The sequence below is a fragment of the Crinia signifera genome, chromosome 1 (assembly GCF_055691185.1).
Source record: "Crinia signifera chromosome 1, ASM5569118v1, whole genome shotgun sequence".
Classification (NCBI taxonomy): domain Eukaryota; kingdom Metazoa; phylum Chordata; class Amphibia; order Anura; family Myobatrachidae; genus Crinia; species Crinia signifera.
This window is the reverse complement of record NC_139217.1, coordinates 129854051-129878509: the sequence shown is the minus strand read 5'-3', so window position 1 is coordinate 129878509 and position 24459 is coordinate 129854051. Positions and strand designations below refer to the sequence as shown.

General features: G+C 45.0%; 1 protein-coding gene and 1 pseudogene across 1 annotated transcript in view; one reads left to right on the top strand and one right to left on the bottom strand.

Moving 5' to 3' along the window:
• ELF2 (E74 like ETS transcription factor 2) overlaps positions 1-18924 on the bottom strand; it is a 95125-nt gene extending 76201 nt beyond the window's left edge. The window contains exons 1-2 of the mRNA XM_083173589.1: positions 18774-18924; positions 14668-14744 (exon numbers count right to left, since the gene is read on the bottom strand). The gene's annotated coding sequence lies outside the window, so the exon portion shown is untranslated. The remainder of the gene's footprint in view (positions 1-14667; positions 14745-18773) is intronic.
• LOC146045184 (U2 spliceosomal RNA) lies at positions 13116-13322 on the top strand (annotated as a pseudogene).
• Positions 18925-24459: the final 5535 nt, after the last annotated feature.

Here is a 24459-nt window from a genome sequence, read left to right as displayed (position 1 = left end):
GCATTAGCAAGACCCCCCAAGCACCAATACAGTGGAACCCCCCCACAAGTGACCCCATTTTGCAAACTACACCCCTCAGGGAATTCATCTAGGGGTATAGTGTACATTTCAAACCCCCAGGGGTTTCACCAATTTTGGTACAACTGGGATGTGAAAATGGAAAATTACATTTTTTTACACAAACATGCAGTTCTGGCTCAAAATTTTTCATTTTCACAAGGAATGAAGGAGACAAAGCACCCCAAAATCTGTGCCCCAATTTCTCCCGAGTACGGCAATGCCTCACATGTGACCAAAAAATACCAGTTGGGTGCATGGCAGGACTTAGAAGGGAAGGAGTGATTTTTGGATTTTGCAGCTCAGATTCTGGTGGAATTTTGGTGGGTGCTATGTCGCATTAGCAAGACCCCCCAAGCACCAATACAGTGGAACCCCCCCACAAGTGACCCCATTTTGCAAACTACACCCCTCAGGGAATTCATCTAGGGGTATAGTGTACATTTCAAACCCCCAGGGGTTTCACCAATTTTGGTATAACTGGGATGTGAAAATGGAAAATTACATTTTTTTACACAAACATGCAGTTCTGGCTCAAAATTTATCATTTTCACAAGGAATGAAGGAGACAAAGCACCCCAAAATCTGTGCCCCAATTTCTCCCGAGTACGGCAATGCCTCACATGTGACCAAAAAATACCAGTTGGGTGCATGGCAGGACTCAGAAGGGAAGGAGTGATTTTTGGATTTTGGAGCACAGATTTTGGTGGAATGAATGGTGGGTGCTATGTTGCATTACCAATACAGTGGAACCCCCCCACAAGTCACCCCATTTTGCAAACTACACCCCTCAGGGAATTCATCTAGGGGTATAGTGTACATTTCAAACCCCCAGGGGTTTCATCAATTTTGGTACAACTGGGCAGTGAAAATGAAAAAAATACATTTTTTTACACAAAAATGTACTTCTGGCTCAAAATTTTTCATTTTCACAAGGAATGAAGGAGACAAAGCACCCCAAAATCTGTGCCCCCATTTCTCCAGAGTACGGCAATGCCTCACATGTGACCAAAAAATTCCAGTTGGGTGCATGGCAGGACTCAGAAGGGAAGGAGTGATTTTTGGATTTTGCAGCAAAGATTTTGGTGGAATGAATGGTGGGTGCTATGTTGCATTACCAATACAGTGGAACCCCCCCACAAGTCACCCCATTTTGCAAACTACACCCCTCAGGGAATTCATCTAGGGGTATAGTGTACATTTCAAACCCCCAGGGGTTTCATCAATTTTGGTACAACTGGGCAGTGAAAATGAAAAAAATACATTTTTTTACACAAAAATGTACTTCTGGCTCAAAATTTTTCATTTTCACAAGGAATGAAGGAGACAAAGCACCCCAAAATCTGTGCCCCCATTTCTCCAGAGTACGGCAATGCCTCACATGTGACCAAAAAATACCAGTTGGGTGCATGGCAGGACTCAGAAGGGAAGGAGTGATTTTTGGATTTTGCAGCTCAGATTCTGGTGGAATGAATGGTGGGTGCTATGTGGCATTAGCAAGACCCCCGAAGCACGGTGAAATGATGAACCTAATAATCCATAGATGTGTGGTATATTTTAAAGCACTCCTTTATACATAGGCCGGGTTTGTCGGGGCAAGTTTCACAGTGGAAAATAGTTTCCTTTCTTATTCCCTTTTTATAACAAACTTTGCACCTTTTTTGTGTCCTGCCCTTTCTTGCAGTGGAGGGGATTTCGTTGGGAAAATGCTGCCCTGGTACAATACGGGGGCCAGTACTAGAAGTACTGGGGCCCTCTGCCTGCTGATTCCCAAATGTTAGGCTCTTTATGACTTCCTCTTGAAAGTGCATAAATGTCCCCCTCTGGCCGGTAGAACGGAATAGCACGTAAGCGTTATACAGTGCCATCTGGATGATATACACGGCCAGCTTCTTGTACCAGATATTTGTTTTCCGCAGGGCACTGTACGGCTTTAGTACCTGATCTGAAAGATCCACTCCGCCCATGTACTTATTGTAATCTAGGATACAATTTGGTTTGGAGGTGTGGGTACTGGTACCTCGTACAGGGATGGAGGTGGTACTGTCTCCATGAATTGTTGTCAGTATAAGGACATCCCTCTTGTCCTTATATTTGACCAACAACATATTTTCGGTGCATATTCCCCTGCTTTCACCCCTTCTCATTACTTGGGCAATGTGCGTTTTGGGGAGGCCTCTTTGGTTCTTGCGCACAGTACCGCAAGCTGCTGTACCTCTTGAACCAAGGGCCTTAAACAGGGGGATGCTGGTGTAAAAGTTATCCACATAGAGGTGATAACCCTTATCCAGGAAGGGGTGCATTAAATCCCAGACAATTTTTCCACTAACACCTACGAGGGAGGGGGGGCATTCTGGTGGTTCAATTCTTGAATCCTTCCCTTCATATACCCTAAACTTGTGGGTGTACCCTGTGGTGCTTTCACACAGCTTATACATTTTTATGCCATACCTTGCCCTCTTACTGGGAAGGTACTGGCGGAATTTAACCCTTCCTTTAAAATGTATAAGGGACTCGTCGATACTAATACATTTATCAGGGATGTATAGCTCTGCAAATTTGGCACTGAAATGATCAATGACCGGCCTGACTTTGAATAGCCTGTCAAAGGTGGGATCATCTCTGGGTGGGCACTGTGCATTATCGGTGTAATGTATAAATTTATGGATTGCCTCAAAACGAGCCCGGGGCATGGCCATACGGTGAAATGGGGTGCTGTACAGAACATCTGTACTCCAATATTGCCTAATTTGTGGCTTTTTTACTATGCCCATATGTAACACCAGACCCCAAAACGTCATCATCTCTACTGCATCTACAGGGGTCCACCTAGCAAATGATGTCGTGGGGTTTTGAGCAATAAACTGCTGGGCATATAAATTAGTTTGGTCCACCATTAAATTTATAAAATCATCAGAGAAAAATAATTTGAAAAAGTCAATTTCTCTGAGACCTGTTGAATCAAATTGGATTCCTGGGATGGCCAAAAACTCAGGAACCTGGGGCTCAAAATTGTCTGGTGGTGGGGTCCATACGAGATCAATTATTGGGGGGGGGGTCTCAGCTGCTCTACGGGGGCGTCTTTGAGGGGGTCCCTCATCATCAGAGGAGGAAGAGGAGCTTAAGACAAATCCTTCAAATTCCCCGCTTGCCTCACTGGCTGTGTCAGAGTCAGATGCAAGCATGGCATATGCCTCCTCCACCGAATACATTCTCCTGGATGACTGGGACGACATTTGGGATGACATTTGGGATGCCATTTATATTTTTGTGTTACTGGTAGTGAAATGTTTCAACACGTGTATAGTGTAGGGGGGGGTACAAACTTTATTTCAACCCAGGGGGTATGTAGTGTGTATTGTGTATGTAGTGCAGAAAAAAAAAATACAAAAAAAAAAAAATTGAAGGGTTCAAAAAAAAAAAAATGGAAGGGGTTAAAAAAAAAAAAAATGGAAGGGGTTAAAAAAAAAAAAAATGGAAGGGGTTAAAAAAAAAAAAAAAGGTCCTGCGCCAAAAATTGAGCACAGATGTTGGTCAGTAACGTCCGTCACTGAACAGCGCTCAAAGGCAACAGGAATTTGATCAAAAAAAAAAAAAAATAGATCAACCCTGTGCCGAAAAAGCTGATCAGTGATGTACGTCACTGATCAGTGCACAGTGGCCACAGGACACACACAAAATCACAGTGTGTGTAAAAAAAAAATGTAAAAAAGACCCCACAGCACTCACAAAAAATAAAAAAAGGTGATCAGTGATGCGACACTGATTACCAGTGAGGGGCAGCAGGTGCACAACCTTTGGTGGTACTGACAGGTATATATAAAAAAAAAAAACCTCTGTACCCCCAAAAAGTTGCTGATCACCTCAGATATAGTGATCAGCACAAAAAGGCGGGGGCAGCCGACACAAAATTTAGCACTCTATCACTATCTCTCTCTATCTCTCACTATCTATCACTCTATGACACTGCAGCAGTTATATAAAAAATATATAGCACAATCTGTCACTATCTCTCTATCTCTCTCTCTCTATCTCTCTCTATCTATCTATAGCTCTATCACACTGCAGCAGCACAAAATATAGCACTAGGCCTCTCTATCTCTCTCTATCTCTCTCTATCTCTTTCAGTTATATAAAAAATATATAGCACAATCTGTCACTATCTCTCTCTCTATCTCTCTCTCTCTATCTCTCTCTATCACACTGCAGCAGCACAAAATATAGCACTAGGCCTCTCTATCTCTCTCTATCTCTCTCTATCTCTTTCAGTTATATAAAAAATATATAGCACAATCTGTCACTATCTCTCTCTCTATCTCTCTCTCTCTATCTCTCTCTATCTATAGCTCTATCACACTGCAGCAGCACAAAATATAGCACTAGGCCTCTCTATCTCTCTCTATCTCTCTCTATCTCTCTCTATCTCTCTCTCTCTAACTCTCTCTAACTCTCTATCTATCTAATAAATCGCAGCAGCACAAGATGCAGCACAAGATGCAGCACAGGATGTCACAAAATGTCACAATATCAATGATCAATGATCAGGTAAGGGTTCTGGTCAGTATAGGCGGCAGGTGGGGCACGGTGACCGCACTGCACGCTTTTCCAGACCGGAATGGCGTCTGCAGTGCAGTCACCGTTAGTTTAAACCCCCCTCCACGGCTGTGATTGGTCCGTCGGTCCGACGGACCAATCACGGCCTTTGGGGGCGGGCGGGGTGAGGTGGGGTGACACCAGTGTCACCCTTACACCCCGCGGTGATTGGTGCTGTACTTTACAGCACCAATCACCTCCGATCCCGTGTCACCGGCGAACGTTATTCGCCGGTGACACAGGAAAACGCTGTGAATGGCTGTTCACACTGAACAGCCAATCACAGCGATCGGCGACGGGGGGGCGGCATCGCAGCCCCCCCTGGGCATGCAGGGACATGTCTGCTGTCAGGGACAGCAGACATCGTCCCTCTGTCACTGCGTCTCTAGACGCAGTGACAGTTTTAAGCCATGACGTATATATACGTCAACGGTCGGGAAGTACTTCCCGGCCATGACGTATATATACGTCAATTGTCGTGAAGGGGTTAAAATAACAACTTTGTCGGTACTCTTTACCTAGAACGGCGCCCGCGATTGGAATCGCGGGCGTCGGGGGTAAAAAATCGCGGTCATCGCGGGTAAATCGCGAGTACATAAAAATCGGGTGCCCGCGATGACCGCGATTTTCCCATAGGGAACAATGTTAAAAAGGCTGATTGACCGCGATTTTAATGTAAAATGCCTCAATGCCCGCGATTTGGACATAGGAATCAATGTTAAATGGGCTACAGAGCCCAAATAGGCACAATTAACCCTTAAATGTCCCCCCAATTTTTTAACGCCACCCCACGATCCACGTCAACCCGAAGCGTGGCGAGCGCAGCGAGCCCGCGAGGGGCGGCGGTACGCGTCCTCCGACCTTTTCATGCCCTATTATCCACGTCGGCGTGGAGTTGAGAATAGAATAGTGTGGCGAGCGCAGCGAGCCACCGAGGCCCGAAGCGTGGCGCGCGCAGCGAGCCCCGCGAGGGGACGCGGATACCTTCACAGGTAAACGCGTCCCTTCGCGGACTTCACAGGTGTCCGCGTCGCCACGGACACCTGTGAAGCCCGCGAGGGGACGCGTATAACTGTGAAGGTATCCGCGTCCGCTCGCCACGCTTCGGGCCTCGGTGGCTCGCTGCGCTCGCCACACTATTCTATTCTCAACTCCACGCCGACGTGGATAGTAGGGCATGAAAAGGTCGGAGGACGCGTACCGCCGCCCCTCGCGGGCTCGCTGCGCTCCGGGTTGGCGTGGATCGTGGGGTGGCGTTAAAAATTTGGGGGGACATTTAAGGGTTAATTGTGCCTATTTGGGCTCTGTAGCCCATTTAACACTTATTACTATGATTACTATGTCCAAATCGCGGCCATTGAAGCATCGAATGTAAAATCGCGGTCACCACTAAATTTAACATTGACCCCTATGGGAAATCGCGGTGATCGCGGGCATCGCGTCGCGGCCGTTAATGTACTGCCCGCGATGGGCGCCCTTCTAGGTAAAGAGTACCACTTTGTCCTTCAAACTTTGCTTTTATCAAAGAATGCTCCTTTTGCAGGAATACAGAACTTTGGCATTCTAGCTGTTCATTTGTTGAGGTAATCTGAAGATATTTCACCCCACGCTTCCTGAAGCACCTCCCTCAAGTTGGACTGGCTTGATGTGCACTTCTTGTGTACCATATGGTCAAGCTGCTCATTCAACAGATCAATGAGGTTGAGTTCTGGTGACTGCACTGGCCACTCCATTACAGACAGAATACCAGCTGCCTGCTTCTTCCCTAAATAGTTGTAATTTGGGGGTGTGCTTTGGGTAATTTTTCTGTTAGCGGAGGAATTTGGCTCCAATCAAGTGCTGTCCGCAGGGTATGGCATGGCATTGCAAAATGGAGTGATAGCCTTCCTTATTTAAAATCCATTTTACCTTGTACAAATCTCCCAATTTACCAGCACCAAAGCAGCCCCAGACCATCACATTACCTCCACCATGCTTGACAGATGGCATCAGGCACTCTTCCAGCATATTTTCACTTGTTCTGCATCTCACAAATGTTCTTCTGAGTCATCCAAACACCTCAAACTTCAAATCGTCTGTCCATAACACTTTTTTCCAATCTTTCATTGTCCAATGTCTCTATTGTTTTGCCATATTAATCTTTTCCTTTTATTGGCCAGTCTCAGATATGGCTTTTCTTTGCAACTATGCCTAGAAGGCCAGCATCCTGGAGTCGCCTCTTCCCTATAGATGTTGACACTGGTGTTTTGTGGGTACCATTTAATGAAGCTGCTAGTTGAGGACCTGTGAGGTGTCTATTTTTTCAAACTAGAGACTCTAATGTGCTGATCTTCAACGGGCCTCCCATTTCTCATTCTACTCTGGTTAGAACCTGTTTGTGCTGTTCTCTGAAGGGAGTAGTACACCATTGTAGGAAATGTTCAGTTTCTTGTCAGTTTCTCGCATGGAATAGCCTTCATTTCGAAGAACAAGAATAGACTGTCGAGTATCACATTAAAAGTTCTCTTTTTCTGGATATTTTGAGAGTATAATTGAACTCACGAATGTGATGCTCCAGATACTCAACTAGCTTAAAGGAAGGCCAGTTTTATAGCTTCTCTAATGAGCAAACCTGTTTTCAGCGGTCCTAACATACCTGCACAAGGGTTTTCTAATAATCCATTAGTCTTCTAACACGATTAGCAACACAATGTACCATTATAACACTGGAGTGATGGTTGCTGGAAATGGGCCTCTATACACCAGTGTAGATATTTATTTAATAACCAGATGTTTGCAGCTAGTATAGTCATTTCCCACCTTAACAATGCATAGAGTGTATTTCTGATTAATTTTATGTTATCTTCATTGAAAAGAAGAGTGCTTTTCTTTCAAAAATAAGAACATTTTTGAATGAGCCCAAACTTTTGAACGGTAGTGTAGAAGATATTAGTAAAAGACTTCCAATAGCAGAAAACACTCACACACCTTTCATGTTGTTGTTTTTCAAAGCCGGTTTGCAGCATGGTTAGTGCTAAAGGATCCAGGAATGATCTGCAATTTTGGAATATATTTTGTTTATTTGGTAATAACTTACTACATTTAGTTAGTTATCTTAAAAGAGTTTCTTGATTGACCTAAATGTATTAGGTTCTCCATTGACTATTGACAGTCATGCATTGGAATGTATATAGAACATATAGAAGGTCCTGAACACAGGAGGAGGAGGAGGCAGAATTGAATAACAGCTCCACTGTAAAGACTCCAATTCAAACACACACAAGCCTATTACGATACAAATAAATGCAGATCTTCCCCTGCAGCACTTAAGTGGCTGCATCACCCCTACACATCAGCTTCTAAACATACCCATCAGTGCTACCAGCACAGATCTGCACCACGCCTATACTTTGTGCATTAGAGCTGTATGAAATGAGACAGCTTTCTCTATATTCAAATCTCTGAATAGACAACCCACGTACAGCGGTAATTCCTACATGTGAGTGTATGCACAATAGTCAGAAAGGCTTTAAATCTGAATCAGCCCCTCTGATTGTGTGCAAGCGCTAGAGGCTGTGGGTTCACCAGAACAAATGGCTTGTATTCCCATACCCATTCACAATGCACGCAACTTGCCGGTGAGAACAAACAAAGGGTCTGAAAACAAAGCATTGAACACTAACCAGACAGACAACTTATAGGACCTTCAGTAATTTACAAAAAGCAAACATTCCAATATGACAACTAGCAAATAAGTTTAGGAACGCTGGAGCTATATAAAATATTTAGAAAATAAATATTTGGATTGGTGAATCCATGTTTTTTTGGGCCATTTTAGGGAGAAATTTCAGGAGTTTTTTACACATTTTTTGTAATTTTTCACCCATGCCATTTTGTCCAAAAACATTAAGAAAAAAAAAAGGAATGGGTGAAAAAATGTACCGTAAAACTGGCTAAAAACACCTGCAATTGAATACAATAGCAGCACAAAAAACTATTTCAGAAAAAGTACACCTTAGCTCGGTTCCCTGATGATGGCACTTTAATAAGAGGTTCAGGAACCAAATACCTGCTGAAAAATAGCACTGGTTTGATATAGTTAAAGACTAATTTAAATGCTCATTTTTTCTTCCAACATAGAATCTATCTAAAGTGAAATGCAATTAAAGAACTTTAACTTTAATTATGGACCCCTAGGACTAACGCCATCCTCACCATTCACGTGTTAAACCCAATCTGCTAAAGAAGCATCACAGGGTTTCAATGCATGTATTGTAGAACTCCCTTGTCACACATTAAAGTGTGAATGAGGTTTCTATAGGTACGCAATTTAAATATTTTTCTTCCATAAAAATATCCGCTAACAAACACAAAGCACTTAGGTGTCATTCAACAGTCAAGTTTAGGAAGTTTGCATTGTATACCCACAAGCTGAACAGAAAAGATCATTACTGGATACAAATGTAAAACATAGCAAAGAAAGAATGTCCGTTCTCACCATTAGGTAACAGAAAACACAGTGAATGCATGCACAGATTTTACATTGCTGCAGCAAAATGATCTGTGCAGAGAAATCTGTACAGTATGCCTAGTCTGCAGTTCTACCTAAAGGTGCGTCATTGTGTATAGAGTCAGAAAGGTCTGAAGGAGCGCACATTGCAGAAAACTAAAAGTGAAATCCAAAGGTGCCGATACACCGTGCATTTTGCTACATAAAGTAAATATTACAGGTCATGATTAGGAATAGAAAATGTTTTCTTGCCAATTTTCACACCTATTTTACAAATTCACATGTGTTAAATATCAAGTTGTTTTTGTTTGTTTTTCCTCTCTAAAAAGTCACACTGAGAGGGGTATTCAATTAGTACCTTTTTTTTTTTACCTAGGCATAGTAATTTTTTATTTTTTACCAATTCCTTATCTTTCTTTTCTTTTTTTTTGGGTGGGGGGGGAAATGACAAAAGAACAGATGAAAACGTGGCACATTTGTTTGCCTAGGCATTTTGATTGGATAAGGCAGTGGTTCCCAAACGTTTTCAGTCTGAGGCACCCATGACATTTTCAAGGCATCCTGGTCACTTGGACCCATTTAAGAAAAAGAAAAAACAGCCCATGCTTTCTTCCAAGGTCATGCACCAAGAGCCCGATTCAGACCTGCAGCAGGTAAATGCCGCCCTGCCGAGCTCAATCCCCCCGCCCCTGTGCACGGCTACAAACGTGTTTGCAGCTGTGCGCACAAGGGGTAACATCACTCACCATTGAAAGCTTTTCTGCCTGCCTGCAAGCAGCGAGTAATTCTACAGGGGCATTTATTGTGTATGCAGTCTCCTTTGCCCTCTCGGCACCCGGCAGACCCCACTGTCCTCTCGGCACCCGGCAGACCCCACTGTCCTCTCGGCACCCGGCAGACCCCACTGTCCTCTCGGCACCCGGCAGACCCCACTGTCCTCTCGGCACCCGGCAGACCCCACTGTCCTCTCGGCACCCGGCAGACCCCACTGACCTCTCGGCACCCGGCAGACCCCACTGACCTCTCTGCATCCGGCAGACCCCACTGACGTCTCTGCACCCGGCAGACCCCACTGTCCTCTCGGCACCCGGCAGACCCCACTGTCCTCTCGGCACCCGGCAGACCCCACTGTCCTCTTGGCACTCGGCAGACCCCACTGTCCTCTCGGCACCCGGCAGACCCCACTGACCTCTCGGCACCCGGCAGACCCCACTGACCTCTCGGCACCCGGCAGACCCCACTGTCCTCTCGGCACCCGGCAGACCCCACTGTCCTCTCGGCACCCGGCAGACCCCACTGTCCTCTCGGCACCCGGCAGACCCCACTGACCTCTCGGCACCCGGCAGACCCCACTGACCTCTCGGCACCCGGCAGACCCCACTGACCTCTCTGTACCCGGCAGACCCCTGCAATAGCCTGACCTGCCACACTCACTGCTTGACTGGGGTAATTTACATGTAGCGCTAGGTTGACTCCCGCAGTATCAGCTGTTCCACTCCCCACTTCCTGCACTGCTGGAATCCCCATCTTGCATTCCCCTCTACTGTTCTAGTTACAGCCACCTGGGAGGCCAGACATGCCACACTCGCTGCCTTCTAGGGATTGCTATCAAGTTCCCTAAGCACAGAGGGTGGATAGCTAGGGGGGGAATTTACAAAAGGAAATTTGTAAAAAAAAATAGGTGTATTTGTATCCAGAAATATACTTATTTTTGACATTTACTATCCTGAAAATACAGCAATTCGTAGTTGTATTGATGTGCTATCAATACAACTACGAATTGCCGTATTATCGGGATAGTAAATGTCAAAAATAAGTGTATTTCTGGATACAAATACACCTATTTTTTACAAATTTCCTTTAATAAATTCCCCCCCTAGTGTTCAATGTTTTGGACATCGATGTCAGAAGAGCAATAGTTTTCAGCCATCAATGGAGGGCATACCGATGGCAATTTTATTTTTTATTGAATTACATGGAGCTGGCCTGGAACAGCGGAGACAAGAGGAGACACTACACAGAGCAGAGCTAGCACCACAGACGGATATCGGACGGAGAGAGGCGGAGCAGTCTCACGCTCACAGGCACAGAACCACACAAGTCACACTGATTGGCTAGCCGTAGTGTTCACTGTTCCCAGACACAGAAGAGCCTCCCAATTGGCCAGGCCGTTCGTCAGTCACTGAGGCAATTTGTGGGGGATGCTTAGAGCTGCTGCTCAACGCAGGATGGTGAGTGGCTGTTCTAGGATCAGGTGCTCCAACGCTAATCTATGATTGGCTGGTCCTGTGAGGATTGGTTCCTGTCCCAGGAAAACCCACCAATCAAGCTGCAGCCACTGGCTCCTGAAGCTACTGCTGCAGCAGTTTGGGGGGGGGGCAGCTGCGGCGGGGAGTGCGGTCGGGTGTTTGGGGGCTCGTTTGTTCAGGCTCCCAAACACACGAACACCCGAGTGCTCCTGAGAGGCTCCAAACCTCCAGGCAGAGGGGATTAGTGAGCAGGGGTCAAGAATTTCTAAGCCTCTGGTGCCACAGTTATCACTTTATTCCCCAGTTCAACATTCAATCACATTGTTCTATCATGTGAAACATTGTCAATATATGCCTTTTGTCACTACCAAAAGAACTTTAATTCATGCCCTAGTTCTGTCCCACCCAGGCTGATGTAATCATTTATGTTTTCAATCTCATCTTCCTACTCTCCTAATTCATACAAACTGCTGCTGCTGCAAGAATTCTTGTTCCTCCCATGCTGTGTCTGACTCTGCTCTTCTCCTACCTTCCACTGGTTTCATGTCTGTGGGCCTAATTTCCATCCCGTTGGATCTGAGGCTCATTAAAAAAAAAAAGTATGATTTTCTGCATTCCTGGATGCACTACGGCTGCATACGCCAGTAAATTGACAGTCTGCAGTCATTTGATGGCAGGGTGGAAGCTGCAAAGGCATATCACCACCATTTTTGGTGGAGTGCAGAGGACCAAGTATCCATTAGAAGATGAACATTTCCTGGCCTTTTTGTAGGCACTGCAGAAGCCAGGTAGCGCGACTTCATGGGTTACCGCTCTGGATATAGCATATATCACTAATGTAAGAATGACGCATCTACTTATATCAGACACCTCCTGCTGCATGACCATACTAGTGCATCACTAAGCAGCAATGATGCCACCTCCGTCCACATCTGAATGAGGCCCAATGTTAGGATAAGCTCTAATATGCTCCCTACCTACAGAAAGTCATCCCACTAAATGATATAACGGTTGAGTATCCCTTATGCAAATTATTCCAAAATATACTTCACATTCAGTATCTGTAATTGTACACAAACTTTGTTTCATGTTTAATAACCTTGTTTCATGCACAAATAAGACATATTTGTGTGTATTTCATGTGTTTGATGTGCTTATAGGATATTCTTATATAAATATAAAAATACGGAATAATCCGTTATCCATAATGCTTACAGTCCCGAGCATTTTGGATAAGGGATACTCAACCTGTAATACAAAGTACCCTAGCTGTGTTCATGGTTTTCCATATACCATTTCCACTGTAATTCTTATTGTACACGTTGCCTCATCTGGAATTGGCAATCTTATTAAGGGGATGCATCCACTAGTTTCACTATATAAAATAGCTGTACAATCTGCTGAGAATGCACTTAAGGTGCCCATACGCGGTACAATTATTGTATGCAATATGGACTAGATCGTATTACGTTTTGCAATGCAATGAGATGCAATCTAGTACAAAAAGTATGTGCAGCGGGAGCGCGCATCTCATCCCAGCCAACATTTGTGCCATGTAGGGGCACCTTTACATCATAGAATGGAATGGTCATATGGGAGTTTCTAAATAAACCAGGTTCCACCATTCACTATGAGTCACCAGTAATGTTGGGGGAGATAGGGATATATTTACTCAATACTTCAACAGTCCATGGGTTTAGGGAAGAAACTATTTTATTTAAAACATGACCGCTTCTCGGCCTTTTGGCTAAGATCAAGTGTAGTATCTGTTCTTATCAGTGGGTATGGACTGGCCTCTGGCAGAGAATAGAGAAAGGCTGGACTGAGTAGCTGCTCTGATGGGCGGAGGGTGTGGGACCCCTCTTTTTTGCCTGGGAGTGGTGAAAAGTCTGGCTGAGTACCTTCACCTCTGCCAGTGGTAGGAGGTGTTGTTTCCGTAAACCCACTGGTGAGAGGGGGGGAGAAACACTGGGCCTAGTAGTTTGGCTCTCTTGACGGGGTTCGTAGCCCCCGAAGGATGAGACAGCGAAAGGCTCAGTCTAGTATCCATTCCCAAGGAGCGGTGAAAAGCTGGGACTGAGTACATGGCTCCTGTTCCAGAGGTTCGTAGCCTCTGATGGGGAGACCGCGAAAGGCCTAGCTTAGTACCTTAACCTTGGGATCGGAGAAACACTGAGACTGAGTAGATTGCTCTTCCGACACACATTCCCATGCCAGGGGCAGGAAGGTCGACATGGGAAAAGGTCAACATGGTTCTAGGTCGAAAGGTCATTAGTTCGACAGGTCGTTAGTTCAACAGTGTCTAGGTCGACAGTCAAAAGGTCGACATGGGTGTTTTCACTGTTTTTTGAGCAGACATGTGCCGACAGGAGGTATTTCATGCCCTACCTTCCACTAGGGCAGGGCTGGGCAACACCGGCCCTCCAGATGTTGATGAACTACACATCCCAGCATGCCTTGCATCAGTTTCAGCATGGCCACATAGCAAAACTAATGCAAAGCATCCTGGGATGTGTAGTTCATTAACATCTGGAGGGCCGGTGTTGCCCAGCCCTGCACTAGGGCATGGTGGGAGAATAATGCCCAACGCATTGCGAGCACAATGTCGACTGTGTTGACATTCAGGTAAAAAAAACAGTGGAAAAACCCCACGTCGACCTTTTGACTGTCGACCTAGACATTGTCGAACTAGACACTGTTGAAATAATGACCTGTCGAACAAATGACCTTTCGAACTAGAACCATGTCGACCATCATGCTGTAGACCAAATGAACCCAACCCCATCTGTAACAAGTGTATTTTGTACACTATAACCAGGGCCAGTGCAAACCCTCTCAGCGCCCCAGGCGAAATCCCCCCCACCCGCCCCCCTCCTGCTCGGACCAGTTTCAGGAAAGGGGGTGGGGATGCGGCTACTGGGCAGCTACTCCCGCCCCCCTACCCGGCAGCACTGGGCAGTTTCACCCGAGTCCTGACAACCCCCCTCCTCCCCGCAGCACAAACATCTTAATAATCCACAAACCCCGGAGGGGGAGACGACGCTGGTGTGGGCGACGCTTACTTGGCTCCACGGGGACTGCAGGCTACACCGACTGCCGCTTCCAGGCTGCAAAATGCCGCCCTCCAGTGGCCGGCGCCCTAGGCAAATGCCTACAGCTGCCTAGTGGTAGTGCCGGCCCTGACTGTAACTGACAACCCAGATATACATACATTTTAAAAATGCAAAGGACCAAGAATGGATGAATAGACACAACATATACTATAGCTTTCACACTTACTTGGGTTGTAATAGTGTCTTCTGGGTAAGAGTTCAAAACTGAAATTAATTCTATACTCCAAAAAGTCCATAAAAGATCTAGAAAATACAAAACATACTTTGTTTAAGAAATTTGAGGATAAGACTCAAATAATTATCATAAAGCATTAAAATTCAAACAAAAGAAAAAAGGTACAGACTACAGATGTGTTCTCATATACTGGGGTTTATTTAAGATGGGAGTTAAATTGAAGATGGGATGTTGCTGAGAGAAACCAATCAGAATCTACTTATTTATTTAGCATCTTCTAGAAGATAATAGATATAATCTGATTGGTTGCCCATAGCAACATCCAATCTTTGCTAGAACTTCCATCTTAGGGTGCATACACACTGTACAATTTTTTTGACCAATTTGGTTGAAAGACATTTCCATTGAACCCAGTGTCCTGGATTAAAGATGTTGATGAAAGATATTGACGACAGACGAAAGAAAGATCTAGCTACAGTTTATAGGCTCTTTTTGAAAGATATTCAAATTGAGCTGCATGCACAGTTGACGAACAATCTTGATGAACAACTGGCGGGTATGCGCATCATCATTCATCGTTTGTTTGTTGACAATATCTTTTGTCAACATCTTTCGTCCAGGACACTGGGTTCAATGGAAATGTCTTTCAACCAAATTGGTCAAAAAAATTGTACAGTGTGTATGCACCTTAAGGAAATAAACCCCATCTAGTCTCAATGCAACATGATGCTTGGCATAAGTGAGCAGCTAGGTCATATGCAGCTCTGCTAACATCTGGCATCTTTTATGGCAAAAATACATCTTAATGGCAATGCGGTGTGACTCCTTTTCACACTGCCCACCCCGCAATAACCCGTCATTTTTGAGTGCCGGGTCATTTTGCCGGGTGCAGCCTGACCCAAATTCACACCATCAGCAAATTACAGGGTTAAAGATTTTCAACCAAGGATTTTCTGAAAAACCCATGTTTTTCTGTGGTATGAAAGGGTCAACCCAGGTCACCGACCAAGGTCAAGAGCAGGGGCGGAATTGAAGACCCGGGTTGACCCTTACACCCCATAGAAAAACCCAAGTTTTTCAGTAAATTCCCAGGTTGAAAAGCTTTAACCCGGTAATTTGCTTCTTGGTGTGAAAGGGGTAGAAGATACACAAGGAGATTGCGCAGATTAGGTTGATTTATGACACATATATTGTGTGTGACTGAGGGGTGGATGTATTATGTAACATTATGGGGGAGAAGTGGTATCAGCACATGTTATGTACACCAATACCACTTCTACCCATGTATTATTGTGTACTAAATGTGCCATTGCAATTAAGATGCATTTAAAAAAAAAAAAAAAGGAAGAAGCAAAATATTATCATTACATTTTATTTATAAAGGTGCCATAAGTGGTACACTAGTTCCTTACCAGAGTGCCCAGAGATACTCTCAGATGGAATATACAGTAGGCTCAAGCAGCTTTGCACAAAATTATAGTGAGAAGTGGCAGTTGCAGATGTGGGGCTGCAGCAAAGACCAAAATTCTAAATAGGAGAGCCACAACATCTTCACTGGCTGGGGCTCACTTGCAATTGGTATGGCTTTCCTATTTAGATTTTGGAATATGCTGCAATAGTGAGTGCGATTGATTATATATATATATATATATATATATATATATATATATATATATATATATATATATATATATATATATATATATTATAAAAAATGTGGTGTCACACAAAGGGGGGGTCCAATTCCCTGCAATCATTGATTGCTTTGCCCCAGGCTATCCAATTAACCCAGAGTGTGCCACAGCTTCTCAGGTATTTTGTTTCACCTGCCTTGGGAAAAGTTTTTATTTTGAAAGAAAAGTTTTTATTTTGAAAGAAAAGTTTTTATTTTGGTTTTAACAGGAAATCTGATTGGACAAAAATATAATCGGGGAAACGATGGCGAAAAACTCCAGTTTTTCATTTCAAATATTTCATCACACCTAAATGCATACCTCCCATATACACTATGGGGGTTATCCTGGTTGGTCCACCAAATCCTGCCTTGCATGCGAATGGATGTTACACAGTAACATCCGTTCGCAGGCCAGAGGGATCCACCCACATCTTTCATTGGTCGCTGAGATGGTCAAAAGATGTGGAAGGTGCACACATATGTAAGGTTATATGTAAGGTTGCTCCGATCAACCTTACATATACGTGCACGCTGTGAAGGAAATGGGCGGGCAGCTGACATCTGATGTCATGGCTTCATTACCATGAAACACTGGGCGTTCCTATATGGTAATGGAGCCGTCTTCTGCCCCTCTCCTCCCCCCACACTCTGAAGACAGTGATACAACAAACTGGGTATTTACATATCGGAAGCAACAAATGTCTTCAAATTTCCCTTGTACTCTCCCAGATATCTAGTCTAACTCGGGGCAAATTTTTCACTCTATTCATTTTAGATACATTTGGTCAAACCTATGATAAACCCCTGACAGCTTCAGATCAGATGGATCTTTGGTGCAGCATCAAGTTTTTTTTTTCACCAGATGGATCTGACAACTGATCTGAGGTGATATTTGGATTTTTTTCAGATCGGTCTGTTAGATCCATCTGAATCTGACGAAAACAGGCTAGTGGATGGGAGGCTTTAGGCAGGGACTCCCCTTATGCAGATTCTACTTTGTGGAAGTGGAATCTGCATTGTCAAATACAGATGCTGGATTGTCAAATCTGCAGCCTTTTTTCTGTTTTCCCCAATCCACAGATTTTCCGACTGTCGGAAAAACAGACCTGACATTGAATACGTTGAATGTCAATTATACCTGTTCTTGTTGGAAACGCACAATGTTTCCACCTGGCAGATATATCGTTTTTTTTTTTTTTTTCCAATTAACATCATTTTAGGGTGTTTGGTAGAATGCCATATGGCGATACAGACAATATTGCAAAGGTCAACAATTGCAGCCATATAATTTCTGTCTAATAGGAGAAAGCATAGTAAAAGTAATAGTATCACCACTATTTACTTCCATATGTATGTGCTACCAGAATGTAAGGTATAAAAGGCCGGATCATAATTCATACACAGCAAAAATATTGAACATTGAAAAGAAAAACAATATAAATATTTAATTGTGTAAAACAGAAGATATCCACACACACACCCCTACATGCCATTACTAGCAATAAGAAAGTCATAATATACAACATACTGTATTATGCAGCATTGATTTATTTACAGTTTCTTATATAGTGCAGCAAATTCCGCAATCATTCATTCCTAGGTATTACTTTCCATATTATAATAACATTTGCCCCACATAACCATAAACGCATGCAGAAGTATCCAGTAGTGTTATTGCTAATGCTGAGATGGGGTTACTGTGCAGAACACAGCTGGATATAAGCCAGGGCGGCTGCAAAAATACATTAAATAAGAAGCGAAAGTAGTACGAGGAGCCATAGGCAGCAGTGACAGCAAACTTCATGCACTAGCTCTGCCACTCACAGCAGGGGGAGGCTGATAGGCAGTAATGGCACGGCTAATGCCCTGGAGGGAAAGTGCTGTGGCTGGGTCATGTGATCCCTAACCACTGTGTGCCGGTGCCACCCGGCCGGTGGGGACAAGCAGTGCCCGGGATCACACGGGGAGGGCTCTCCCCTCCCATGCTCACTGACTGGACTGGGTTTCACAACAAACATGTAGGCCTTGATGACACCAGCAGGCTTCCCACCTCCAGCAGCCAGGGAGCCTTCCTCCTAGCACAGGACGCTGCGGCCGGACGCTGCAAGCACCGGGGGTCTGCAGCAGCGCGGGGGGCACCGGCCCCGGACTTCTCACCGTGCAGCCATTGATGATGGGCATGGTGGGGGGAGGGGGTGGTAGAGGGGGCACGGACAGCCACCCAGATAAAGCTTATGATCATGATGGTGGCTGGGGAGTGAGCAGCAGTGGCAGATGCTTCGTACCCCGTACTGATCGCTGCCATCACGTCTGCTGCTGCCTGGGATTCCCCGTGCACCCCCCACCCCCCTGTATCACAGAGCCTGCCATGAGGAGCCCACTGGGGGGCGGGGATAGGGTGCTGCTCTCTGTGCCCGCTTACCTTGCCGGGTGTGCAGTCGCATGCAATGAGGAGGTCCCGGGGCACGGTGGTGCTGCTGCTGCTGCTGCTGCTGGGGACGGAGCGGGGGGTGGCGGCAGCAGCAGGAGTGACAACACAGGGAGAGTGTGCGAGGCAGCAGGAGGAGGAGGAGGCGGAGGGGGGGATGTGACAGTGTCTGTGTGTCAGAGGGAGGGGGAGGTACTATGGCAGCCAGGCACAGGGAGGCACAGCACATACATTGTATACACACACACTTTCGAGTCGTCTCTCTCTCATCAGCATGAGGGATGGCGGGCCGGCCAGATGGGGAGAGCCAGGCGCTGTGTGTGCTCAGTGTGTGTATGATGCAGCATTGGCGGCAGCTAGGAACATTAATAACCTTTTTACACAAAGACAAAAACTCAGGTTTTTGCATCGTGGACCAGGTCAGCGTTGGTGTAAAAGGTCCATTTACACTGGAATTCTACCCAGGTCCGGACCAGGGTGGAACACTGGTAGGACCTGGGTACTGGGCAGTGTAAACGGTCCCAACCCCAGGGGCGGATTTAGGGATGAGGGTGCCCCTAGGCACAACAATATTGTTCGCACCCCCCCCCCCCCCCCCCCGCCTAATTGTATTATATTTATTGATTACTTATAAGCCCTCATTTGATAATAGCCAATATAATTGATTTATTTAAAAAAAGCCACTAACTGTGACAGGTTGTTTTATTATGAATACATTACTAAGTAGGACAGTTTACAGGGGCAGTATCTGCATGTCCTATCCATTTACACTCTATTTAAGATGGAATATAGTACAGTACAGTGGATATTTTGCAGTTATTGGTACATTTTGGGCTGAGAGTACTATCACAGGCAAACATGTGCCGCCCCTAGGCACATGCCTCATGTGCCTAATGGGAAATTTGGCTCTGCCCAACCCAGGTTGGGACATCCGGGGTGTGCTGAAAAGGATATCGGAATCAGTCAGCGCCATGTGTTCAACAGTGCATTGCAGCGACAAAAGGCAGCAGCCGGGAAGGATGCGGTCACAGGCACCGGGCATCCCTCCTACCTGGCGCTCTACGAGCAGACATAGTTGCCAAGTCAGCTTATAACAAGAGTATTTGGGTTTGTTATTTTTCTGAGTTGCTTATTGTTTTTGATGGTTGCTTGTTTTTGGGTTTGAAAGCAATACCTGAAAGCAATAAACAATTAAGGAATGGACTAAAAAAAGTCCAACACCCTGCCAAAGCATCCACCTATTGAGAAAGTCACATGAGCGCGAGCAAACGCGTTTAGTAAGCTTTGAGAAGAACCCAAAACTGTGACACCATCTGCCATTCCCGGCAAATTCAAATCATTTATTTTCCATCTAAGGGCATATGCCCCCAGCCCTCTGAATTTGTGTGCGGCGCCGCAGGATCCACTGACCCGTATTGCCGCGGGGAGGCTGGAGAGTAGAGGGTGAAATGGATTACATGCTGTGCCGGCATTTTGCAGCGCCCGTCCGGCTGTCAAGTGCCGATAACTGAGAACTGGGCTGTCTGGCAATGTACACAGTTCCCCCAGCTTAATTGGGAAGACTGGGTCAGGTGAGCTCACCTTAAAACATTCACACTATTCTCATTCCCTGCTCCTTCATCAACTCTTCCGTGAGACTGGGTACGCCCAGTTAAGCAGAAACTTAAACCAAGAAGAAGCACTGACTTTTATAGGGAATCTTCAATTAACTAGCATAAAAGCATTTTTTTATATAATTGGTCCAATATACCATATTATTTATAATTGTATAAATGTATGTAAAAAAAATTAATCGTGATTCATCAACTCCCATGCTAGAGTACAGGACTTTGCCTGTGCTGCACCCCTTCAGTGGAACGCACACCCTCGCTCCATTAGACTCTCCCCGACCTTGCAAAGCTTCAAACGGGCACTGAAAACTCACCTATTCATCAAAGCATACCCTTCCACTGCATAAACCAGCTGGTTCTCCGACCCCTTCCTACTAGATTGTAAGCTCCTCCGAGTAGGGCCCTCTTCCCTCCTGTTGTCAAAGCCCTCTTCTCTTCACATTTCACTCACAGCTCTCCTATACTCCAACACTCAGTGACCATCTTCGTCTGCATACTCATCTCCATCATTGGCCTCAAGCCTCTAGTTGTATGTTGATTGAGTCCTCACTACTTACATTTAAGCTGTAATGTGTATTGATCTGTGGCGCTCTTTATTTGTACTCTATTTTTGTTATTTATTTTTATTGTTATGCCAAGCTTTGTCTCCCTGTATTGTTCCTTTGTACGGCGCTGCGAAACACTTGTGGCGCCTTTTAAATAAAATTATAATAATAATCAAGTAAAAACCTTTTTATTTTGTATATACTGTATATGTATCCATTTCATCAATGATATCTTACCATATAGATATAAATCACTAATTTGTATATATACACTCCATCTCACGGTCCTTAGCGCAATTGTTTCTCCCTTTACATTTATCTTCGTATCTGGGTAAACAGAAGGGTCCCACCAATATCTGCAGGGGACCGGAGATAGGTGGTTGCAATCCTGTAAACTACCGCTATAACCACCACTCACTTGTCATATTTAATATCAAGCGCCTTACACTGTATTTTTTTTGTTTTTGGGTTTATACATTTTTTTTAGTTGCTTGTATTGGGCTTGTTTTATTTTGGGCTTGGGGTTGTTTTTCTTTGTAATTCAGCCATTCAGCACAGAGATAAGGGACAAACACATACAGTAGGTGAGAACCAGTATAACATACAGTAATTAGAGGCTTATAGAAATGCTAATGATTCTTTCATTACCTCTGTTGTTGCTGTCTGCTGGTTGTGTGTATTCAGTAGGACTAATCTGATTTTAAAAATGATGCTTGTTGTAATGGGTACCACACACTGGGCGACTTGCAGGCATTTTCTGAGCATTTTTAATAATCACTCCTAATAATAATGCCTGAAACCGCATGTAAATCGCTGTCTGTGTAGCCCACACAGCGATTTACATGCGCGGATCTGCCGTTCTGAATCTGCCCAAGATTCAAAACTGCCCCATCCAGTGACAGATTAAGCCTTCGGGGGGCCCCTTGCACTTGTCATTACTGGCCACACACTGCATGGGAGAATATTACATTGTCAAAACACAGAGTAAAGGCAGTATAAACTTGGTCAATGGGTAACTGCATATATATATATATATATATATATATATATACATACATACATACATACATACACACACACACACACACATACATACATACACATAAATACATACCATATGAAAAGCCTGTGTTTGTCCCTCTGCACCTTACTCTGTAGGAGACCTCACAGTCCTAGTGCTGCCTTTGATTAAAAACCCTCCCATGACTAAGCTGCTGCTGCTGTTCTCCATGGGCATGTAATGAGCTCAACCAATTATAGCTCAGCACAAACTTCTCAGCCTCTGCCCTCTGGTTTAAAGTGTCATGGGACTTAGTCAACTCCCAGTAATGCACTGCACACTTGTGCAATCAGTGTGCCATGGCTCCCGATGCTCAGCACCATTAATCATTGTCACATTGGCAGATAGGTGAAGCTGCAGCACTACCCCACTCCCATGCACAAAACCTATAGCTAAAAAGCACTCACCCCTTGTGCCTCCATTATAATCCGGCCCTGGCCCCATCAGATAATACAGTGCAGTCGCTCAGAAGCTCCTGCACATCTCCCACATGTGTGGTGCGGGGATGAGCAGGGCCTTCTGAGCGACTAAAAACACTGCAGAATGCCGCCGCCCACCTGAAGTCCCGCTAAAGCTGCCTCCGACTCGCCCTCTTCACTCAGTGGAAGCTGCGGGAGTGAGAGGACGCGACACTGTCCCAACGATTCAGTTTGCAGGGGACCCTAAATGGGGTATGAAGCTGGGTTTGACCCTAGAAACTCCCGTGTTCAAAGACCAGGGTCCAACCAGGGATTTTGGTGTAAAAGGGGTATTATTCAGGTACTGCCTGCTTGCCTTTTCACACGTGTCACAATTGCACAATAGATTATACTATTTTATCCTTTTAAATTATTTTCCGTATATTCTCCGCAGCAGAACAAAGTACTGTGTCCAGTATATAGGGCATAATTCAGCCTGGATCTCTAATTAAAGAATTCTCAACTCAAACCTTTATCAACCAGCTGCACCTGCATACCATGTGCATTGTGCGAGGAGAATTAGCAACTAAAATGGCGAACAGGTCGTAATGGTCGCCAAAGTGTGACTGACAGGAAGCTGGCGTTTGGGGGAGGAAACCTGCTGTTTTCCAGGTGCCTGAATAAATATAGGTGTGCCTAGGCATTTTTGAGAAGGGTCTGTGACGTCAGTGATGACCACTTCCAGCATGTCTCAGTCGCAGATTAATGGCAGCTTCAGTCACAGCAAAGTTTATTCAATGTTTCTGGATTTGCGGTTAGCTATTCATCCCCAATTTTGCAAGGGTCGTTTTTTCTTTCAGACTGGGTGGTGGCTTTCTCTTTGCAGTCTGCTGCAAATTCTCTGATTAGTAATATGCTAACATGCTGAGGTAGTCATCGTTTATTTGGGGCAGTAAACGTCCTAGAGTTAAAATAGCGACCCTCTGGAGAGATCGAGAGAATGGAGGCATGGCCCTTCCAAATTTTAAGAGGTACTATCTCGCGGCCCAACTATTACATCTTAGGGCCTAGGTTAAGCCTGAAGAACAGTCCGTGGAACCATCTAGGCTGAGCAGCTGTATAGATCCCTGTATTACGCCCCTCCAAATTCTTCTGGCTAATTAAAATTATAAAAACTATCCACCGATCGTAGCACAAGCGGCTAGAGTTTGGAGAGCAGCCTGTAGCCTGGTGAAGTTCCAAGGGGTGGATCCCGATTCATCCTTTCTCTCGCTGCCGATAGCTGGGAAAATTACTAGACAACAGGGGGGGAGACTATGGCTCCAATATGGTGTCAGCTCACTGGGCCAACTATTTCAGGATAAGATTTTTAAAACATTTGCTCAACTCCAAGCCGAATTCTCATTGCCCCAATCTATGTTCTATAGATTTCTACAGCTTAGGAGTGCGATCAACAGCTTCGGCAGCGAGAGAGATGGGTGGTTAATGGAGACCCCCATTAAGCTACAGTTAAGTAAAATTACAACACAGAAAGGGGTCTCGAAACTTTACAAATACCTGTCGGTAAACGCTCCCGATGACGGCCTTTGTCACCTAATGCAGAAATGGGCCTCAGATATTCCAGATATTAAAGAGAGCAATTGGCATCTGGCTCTGGCATCTCCAAAAAAAAGCAACAAACTCTATACGAGTCCAACAGGTCCAGTTCAACATCCTTCATAGGACTTATATGACCCCGGTCAAACTCAAAAAAATAAGAGGCTCCGAGTCAGATGAATGCCCAAAGTGCGGTGAGAGGGGGGGGGGGGACACGGGCTGCCCTTACGGATATTAACCTGATCATGGGGACTTGGCAAGTAGAAAAGTTGCCCAGGGAGAGGCGTCTCCTACTAACTCACCTTGTCGCACTGGCCAAGGTGGTCATCGCGCGCTACAGGATGGCTCAAAACGGTCCGATCTTTAGCGAATGGGTAAATTTAGTGAATAGCACATATGAGCACGAAAAATTCTTTCACGCATCAAACGTAAGTAGCAATAAATTTTTTCTTATTTGGAATCCGTGGCACA